Source organism: Hordeum vulgare, chromosome 5H, assembly GCF_904849725.1.
Source record: "Hordeum vulgare subsp. vulgare chromosome 5H, MorexV3_pseudomolecules_assembly, whole genome shotgun sequence".
In the NCBI taxonomy this organism is placed as follows: domain Eukaryota; kingdom Viridiplantae; phylum Streptophyta; class Magnoliopsida; order Poales; family Poaceae; genus Hordeum; species Hordeum vulgare.
Window position 1 is genome coordinate 143,566,893 of NC_058522.1, and position 8,345 is coordinate 143,575,237.

The following is an 8,345-nucleotide window of genomic DNA, read 5'->3' on the forward strand; positions in this document are numbered from 1 at the left end:
CTTACACTTTTACTTCGTTGCACTTTCCGCCTTCAGATCTCACTTTGCAATCAATCTTGAAGGGATTGACAACCCCTTTATAGCGTTGGGTGCAAGCTTGTTTGTGTTTGCGCAGGTACTCTGGACACTTGGCTCGATTCTCCTACTAGATTGATACCTTGGTTCTCAAACTGAGGGAAATACTTACTGCTCCTATGCTGCATCATCCTTTCCTCTTCAAGGGAAAACCAACTCAAGCTCAAGAGGCAGCAAAGGCCTAGGTCTACACTTCAACCAAGAGAAATTTGATTCCCCCCACTAATCCCTTGTGGATCTTGTTACTCTTGGGTGTTTGTGCACCCTAGACGATTGAGGTCACCTCGGAGTCACATTCCATTGTGGTGAAGCTCCATGGTCTTGTTGGGAGCCTCCGAGCTTTGTGTGGAGTTAGCCCCATCCTTGGTTGTAAAGGTTTGGTCGCTACCTTCAAGAGCACCTATAGTGGAATCACGACATCTTGCATTGTGTGAGGGCGTGAGGAGAATACGGTGGCCCTAGTGGCTTATTGGGGAGCATTGTGCCTCCACACTGCTCCAACAGAGATGTACTTCATGTCAAAGGGAAGGAACTTTGGTAACACATCCTCGTCTTCCTCGGTTCCACTTGTGTTTATCTCTAACCTTTACATTGTGTATGTTATTGTTGTAGACTATTTCTTACTTGCCTTAGCGATTATAGTTGTTAGAATCATATAGGTTGATCACCTAGTTGTCATTTTAGAGAACCTTTATGTTACTAACCCTAACTTGTTAAGAATTGTTAAAAAGTGGTAGTTGCCTATTCACCCCCCCCCTCTAGTCAACCATATCGATCCTTTCAATTGGTATCAGAGCCACATCCCTTTATTAAGGGTTTCACCGCCCGAAGAGTATGGATGAGGATGAGGGAGGAACCCATGGGCAACCCGAGGCCATGGCCTTGACTTTGATCACCAGGGACGACTTGAATGCGGCTATGGCCAATCTCAGGACGTCCTTGACGAACGGAGTCAAGACCATGCTTAAAGAGTGAATTGAGGGAATTAAAAGTTCTCCCGAACCGGCGTTGGTGGCTAAACCCGTCAACACGGATTCGGAGGCCAATTCCTCCAAGGAAGCGGCTAAAGGTATGCAACCTTCTTCCCCTCACGATATTAATGGGACTGGAACCTATACATCAGTTCCACCTCCCATGGTCTATGGAGGGCCGGTTCCTACTCCGCGTATTAATCCTGTAGGTCCTCCTCCTAAGCTTGTTAAGGGTGATTTTACTAACTGGGTATTTTCCATTATGTCTCATTTGAATCACAGCTCAACAAATTTATGGAGAATCATTTAGCAAGGCTACTATCCACATGATCCAAGCAACCTCACTCCAAGAGAAGAAGCGGACAATCAATATAATCACTCCACATTGTTTATTCTCCAGTCCGCAGTGCCTCCTGAATATCTTCCTCACTTGCGCCCCTTCACTCTGGCTAAGGACTGTTGGGAGCACATTATGGTGCTATACAAAGGAATCTCAAGCATTCAACGGTCCAACTATGAAGTGGTGCTTGATGAGGCCGATGAGTTTGTGATGAAGGAATATGAGGACCCTCGTGATCTCTATCGAAGGGTGACTGCTATTGCAGTTGCTCTCAAGGATCATGGGAGCAAGGATTTGGATGACACATGGATCAAAAGCAATTTTCTCAAGGCCATCATGCCATTTAGCAAAGCCATGTCATCCATCATTCGCCAACGACTAGATTTCCACTCCTTGTCCTCCAGTGAGGTGTTGGATGAGTTCATTGCAATGTCAATCATGAACAAGACCGCTGATAATGCACTTGCTCGCGTTCGGTCAAAGATAGCTTCACCCAACCTTGCTTTAAAAGCAAAGGCTACTTCTGAAGAAGAAGAGGATGAGGAAGAGGAGAGATGCCCTGAAGACACTAAGTATGCTTATCACGAGCACATGGCTCTTGCGTGAAGGCAATTCTAGGGCAACAAGAGAAACTCAAGGCCCAACTTATCCAAGAATAACTCAAGTGGGTTCAAGACCAAGCAACGTGTGAGGACATGCTATAACTGCGGCAATGTGAGTCACTTTGTGGCAGAATGTCCCTATGAGAAGAGGGAAGACAACGGGGCAAGCTCATTCGCAAAGACAAAACCAAGTCTTTCCCAAACAAGAACAACTTCGCCAAGAAACCCCATCCAAAGGGTATGGTGGCACTTGAAGAGTACCCCTCCGATGATGATGACGATGACGATATGGTGGCAACTGCGATTGTAGCCATTGCCACCCCTTCTCCCAAGATGTCTCTCTTCAACACCTCCAATGATAACCGCATCACCAAGTGCCTTATGGCCAAAGGTATCGATCAGGTAACACCCAGCATTAAGACCACCATCACTACTGCTCCTTCATTGTTAAATTGTGTTGATAACAGTGACGTTGTGGAACTTAATGAGCATGATTTTGACAAATTTCTCTGTAAAATCAAAGGAGAATCCAAGAAGCACTTTGTTGCTCTTTTGGAACAATTGGGTGAGGCTAATGACCTCATCGAGTCTCATGAAGAGACTATCTCCGAGGTGCAAGGACATAGTCGTGACTATGCCGATGAGATTGTTGAATTATCTACTGCACTAGAAAAAGAGTGCAGTCTTCGTTTGGCTCTTGAGGAGTCACACAACGATGATTGCACTAAATTGCAAAAGGAACTAGATCATGCTATTGTTCTTACTCGTGTGCTTAAGTCGGAAAAGGCTGCACTTGGGGTTGGTCATGACAGACTCAAAGCGGAGTTTGATACACTTGACAAGGCTCACAAGGTCTTGAAAGGTGCTCATTTTTCCCTTAAAGAGTCTCATGATCAACTCCAAGCAAAGCTTACCAAGGAGATCTCTACTTGTCCTCCTTTCGTTATAATTGATAATGCGTGTACAACTAATCCTTGTTGTGAGCATCTACATCTTGTGGAGGAAAATGCCAAGTTGAAGGATCAACTTGAGAAGGGCCTTGTGTCATGCATCCAAGGCAAGAAGAACCTAAACGACCTTTTGAGAAATCAAAAGGGTGTTGTAGGAAAGGAGGGACATGGACTTACATCCAAGTGGAAAAGGAAAGGGAAGAACAGGAACAAGTGATTCCCTACCCTCATGGACATCTTTGTCAAAGAGGGCGAAGGGACTCAGAAGGAGAACAGGAACAAGGTGGTGAATGGTAGCATCAAGGAGGGCAAAACCATTCCTACCAACACAGCCGGCAAACTCAATCCTTCCTATGCCAGATTTGTTGGTTCTTACTGTGAGTCCATTGAATGGGCTATTTGGGTTCCTAAGACCCTTGTCTCTAACATTAAAGGACCCATTCAAAAATGGGTACCTAAAACCAAGCCTTGATCGATTGCAGGAGTTTGCTTCCGATGGGGTGTCATGGCTGCTCGATAGTGGAGCAACAAATCATATGACCGGAAGCAAGGACTTAGTGGTGGATGTGCATCCTTCCCCATGTATGCCCACCCATGTCCAATCGCCGATGCATCAACGTCAAAGGTATTGGGATTTGGTAAGGTGGTCATCTCTCAAGAGTTATCTATTGAGAAGGTCATGCTTGTTGAGTCGCTTACTTACAATTTACTTTCGGTTCGTTAACTTGCAATTATGGGCTTTGCCACATTCTTTAATCTTGATACTGTGGTCCTTTTGTGGAGCAAGACTCTTAAAGTAGCCTATGTTGGATATGTCGAAAATGGTCTCTATGTGGTGAACTTTTCAAAGCGACCCACTATGACGGTGACTTGTCTAATGGCTAAAGTTGATGTAGGCTGGCTTTGGCATTGCCGACTAGCTCATGTCAATATGAGATCCTTGCAAAGTATCCTCAAAGGGGACCATGTTCGAGGACTAACAAATGTGAGTTTTGCGAGAGATCGTGCTTGCAGTGCTTGCATTGAAGGGAAGATTCATGAAACTGCTCATCGTCCAACGACTCTCATTTACACTAAGAGGCCGTTGGAGCTCCTTCATATGGATCTCTTCGGTCCCCCGTCATTTGATAGTCTTGGGGCAGAAAGTATTGCTTGGTGATTGTTGATGATTACTCAAGATACACCTGGGTATATTTCTTCAAGAGGAAGAGTGAGACTCAACAAACCGTCATCAACATTGCTACTGAAGCTCAACGACAACATGAAGCAAAGATTTTGATGATTAGAAGTGACAATGGCACCGAGTTCAAGAACTACACATTGGATGAGTTTCTTAGTGATGAGGAAATCAAACATCAATATTCAGCACCATACACCCCTCAACAAAATGGTGTGGCGGAAAGGAAGAACCAGACGTTGATGGACGCGGCAAGAACAATGATGGCGAAATTCAAATATCTGTATAACTTTTGGACCGAAGCCATCAACACAGCATGTCATGCATCCAATCGGCTCTATATCCGCAAAGGCTTGAACAAGACCCCATATGATATTCTCATCGGGAACAAACCCAATCTCAAGTACTTTCGGGTATTCGGGTGTAAGTGTTTCATTCTCAAGAAACGTGCGTGTTTAGCTAAATTTGATTCTAGAGCTCAAGAGGGCATCTTTGTTGGTTATGCTACAAACTCACATGCTTACCGTATCATCAACAAGTCCAGCGGGCTCATTGAGGAAACGTGTAACGTGGAGTTTGATGAAAATAATGACTCCCAAGTGGAGCAAAGTGGTCTCTGTGATGTAGGTGATGAAATTCCTCCCCAGGCCATAAGAAGAATGGGGATTGGTCAAATACTCCCCATTGAGGAACCCCTTGTGGCCGAAGGAGAAGGACAATGCTCTACTCAAGTGGAGCCATCATCCTCGCAAGCCCCACACGCTTCCGATGAACAAAGAGAAACCCCTCAACCAGCTGAACAAGTTCAAGGACAGGATCAAACGCTCAAAGATGGTGATGTACCACATGATGTCCAAGTGCTTACACAAGGTTCCGAATCTTCTCAAGATCAAGATCAAGTGCAGCTACAAGATCTAGACCAAATGCAGGCGAAAGATCAAGATCAAGAGGAACCACAAGATCAAGAACAAACCAGTGAGCATGCTCAAGTCGAAAATCAAGTTGATCAGGATGTTGTTTCTCAATTTTGTTCTGCAGCACCTAAGAGGGGTATCGATGCCAAGGGAGGATCAAACTCAAGGCCAAGCATAGTAATCAAGTTGATGCTCCCCAGTTATCAAGTGCAGAACTCTTGGAGCGTCGTGCAGCCAAGATTGCAAACAAGCTGAGAGTCAAGTCACATCTTATGAAGAACGTGCTTGGTAGTTTAAAAAGGGGAGTATCCACTCATCAACAAATTTCGAATTATTGTGAGCATCACGTGTTTGTGTTGTATTGTGAACCTCAACACGTATAGGAAGCACTCGATGATGAGGATTGGCTTATGACCATGCATGAAGAACTCAACAACTTCGAGCGTAATCAAGTCTGGAAATTAGTGCCAAGACCAAAGGAGGAACATAATGTCATCGGGACCAAATGGATCTTCAAAAACAAGAAAGATGCCAATGGGATTGTGGTTCAAAACAAGGCAAGATTGGTGGCTCAAGGCTACTCCCAAGTCGAGGGTATCAACTACGGTGAAACATTTGCCCCTGTTGCTCGTCTAGAATTTATTCGCATGCTGCTTGCATTTGCTTCTCATCATAATTTCAAATTACAAAAAATAGATGTAAAAAGTGCTTTTCTTAATGGTCCTTTAAATGAATTGGTTTATGTCAAACAACCCCCGGGATTCGAACATCCCAAGCTCCCCAATCATGTATACAAACTTAATAAGGCACTCTATGGCCTTAAACAAGCTCCACGTGCGTGGTATGACTACCTTACTGAGTTGTTACAAGATCGCGGGTTTGAAATTGGGAAGATAGATTCCACTATTTTTACCAAGAAGGTCAAAGGGGATTTGTTCATATGCCAACTATATGTTGATGATATCATTTTTGGTTCCCCTAACGAATATTTCAATGAATAATTTGCTGCATTAATGGCCGAGAAATTTGAGATGTCAATGATGGGTGAGTTGAAGTTCTTCCTCAGGTTCAAGATTAAACAAGGTTTAGAAGGGACCTTCATCAAACAAGCCAAGTACACTCAAGACATGCTCAAGAGGTTCGAGCTAGAGATGTCAAGACAGTCAAGTTTCCCATGCCAACCGGATGCAAGCTTGACAGTGACCCCAATGGTAAAGCAGTGGATCAAAAGGTATATCACTCCATGATTGGATCCCTTCTTTACCTTTGTGCATATAGACCGGATATCATGTTGAGTGTAGGGATTTGTGCATAGTTTCAATCTGCACCAAAAGAAAGCCATTATATGGTTGTTAAGCGAATCTTTCGATATTTGTCTCATACCCCCAAACTTTGTCCTATTGTATCCCAAAGGAGAAAACTTCAACCTAGTGGGCTATTCTAACTCAGATTGGGCGGGAGACTGTGTGGAGAGGAAGTTAACTTCTGGAGGATGTCAATTTTTTGGTCGTTCACTGGTAAGTTGGTCTTCAAAGAAGCAGAATTGTGTCTCACTGTCTTCCACCGAAGCTGAGTATGTGGCAGCTATGAGTTGTTGTGCACAGTAGCTATGGATGAGGCAAACTTTAAAGGATTACGGTGTCACTTGTGACAAAGTGCGTCTTCTATGTGACAATCAAAGTGCCATCAAGATTTCCCTCAATCCGGTGTTACATAGCAAGACCAAGCACATTGATATTCGCCATCACTTCATTCGTGCGGATATCAAGCGTGGTGACATTGAGGTTCACTTCATCAACACTGAAGAGCAACTTGCAGATATTTTCACTAATCCCCTAGATGAAGCAAGGTTCCGGGAGTTAAGGCACGAGCTAAATATCATTGATTCAAGTAATGTAGATTGAAACTAGGCACTTTGCACCTCACTCTGCATTATATCTTGCTCTAGGTGTAGGCATGGACATAGGGGGAGTGTTGTTCTCTCAATGAACTTTCCCTCCCCCCATTATGCATAAATCGATCAAGTCTTTCACTTTTACCATTATTAAATGGTACTTGTGTTTCAAAGACGAGCGTTGGTCATGAACCCAAGGATAATTCTTCGCGGTGTCATACGTTTGTCTCAAACATAGGTGGCTCCGGCCACCGCCCACCTTTCTCTCTCGCTGAAGAAAGGTTACAAAATGACTAGTCAGCATATTCTTCTTATGTTTTCTCTTCCTCTACACTGACTAGTCGTTGCCCACAATATTTTGCACATCATTCTATGCCTCTATATGTTTTTCTGGAGCGGTATTACCGCCTGGGGGAGCGGTACTACCACCAGGACCCCAGCGGTACTACCGTTGTGGGAGTGGTACTACCGCAATGACCAACCGATCCTAGGGCTATGTTCAATCATTTAGGACTGTCTCAAGGGGGAGCGGTACTACCGCCAGGGGGAGCGGTACTACCGCTATGACCCCAGCGGTACTACCGGCAGGGGGAGTAGTACTACCGCTAAGGTAGCGGTACTACCGCTATGATCCCAGCGGTACTACCGCCCCGTCTGTGCCCTAAGGGGTATATAAAGGGAGGGGTCGTTTTTCTTGCCCTTGTTTCTTCTTCTCCGTGGTGCTCTCAACCTCTACACCGAAATCCCCTCGATTGGATCTCCCTCCGCGGAGCCTCCCCTCCTCCTTCCTCCTTCAAGTGCAATGGATTCCAGTACAGCTCCTCTCCTTCCTCTCTTGGTTGGTGTTTTTTGCTTCTAGGGTTAGGACCTTGATGTACTAGATCCATGGATACGCTATATGCTTAGTTTTTGGATGGAATGGAGGAGAAATCTTAGGAGATATTAGGTTTAATGTTCTTCCTTGCATTCATCTGACATGCCCTAGTATTCTCCATGTTTGAATCTGATAGTTCTTCTCACAAGCCTTTTTGGATTTGGTTTAGATGTGGATCCATTGACTAGATTTGTCTCCATCTAAATAACCTAGAGTTCCACATGTTTTAAAGATCCTGGCATTCTTGTCACAAGTTTATATGCTAGATGTGGATGTCTAAATAAATCTAGTTATTTTCCCGGTTTTATCTCTACCTAGATCTGCAAGTCCACCCCCGAGCGGTACTACCGCTGTGGGGTCAGCGGTACTTCCGCCGTCCTGGCAGTACTACCATTGAGGGGGTAGCGGTACTACCGCTATGACCCCAGCGGTACTACCGCCAGGGCGAGCGGTACTACCACCCCTCGGCATTTTGTTTTGATTTCTTGTGGCAACTTGTGTTTCCTTTTATGTTCTGAATGCTAGCATGACTCCTTTTGTCGCTCTTT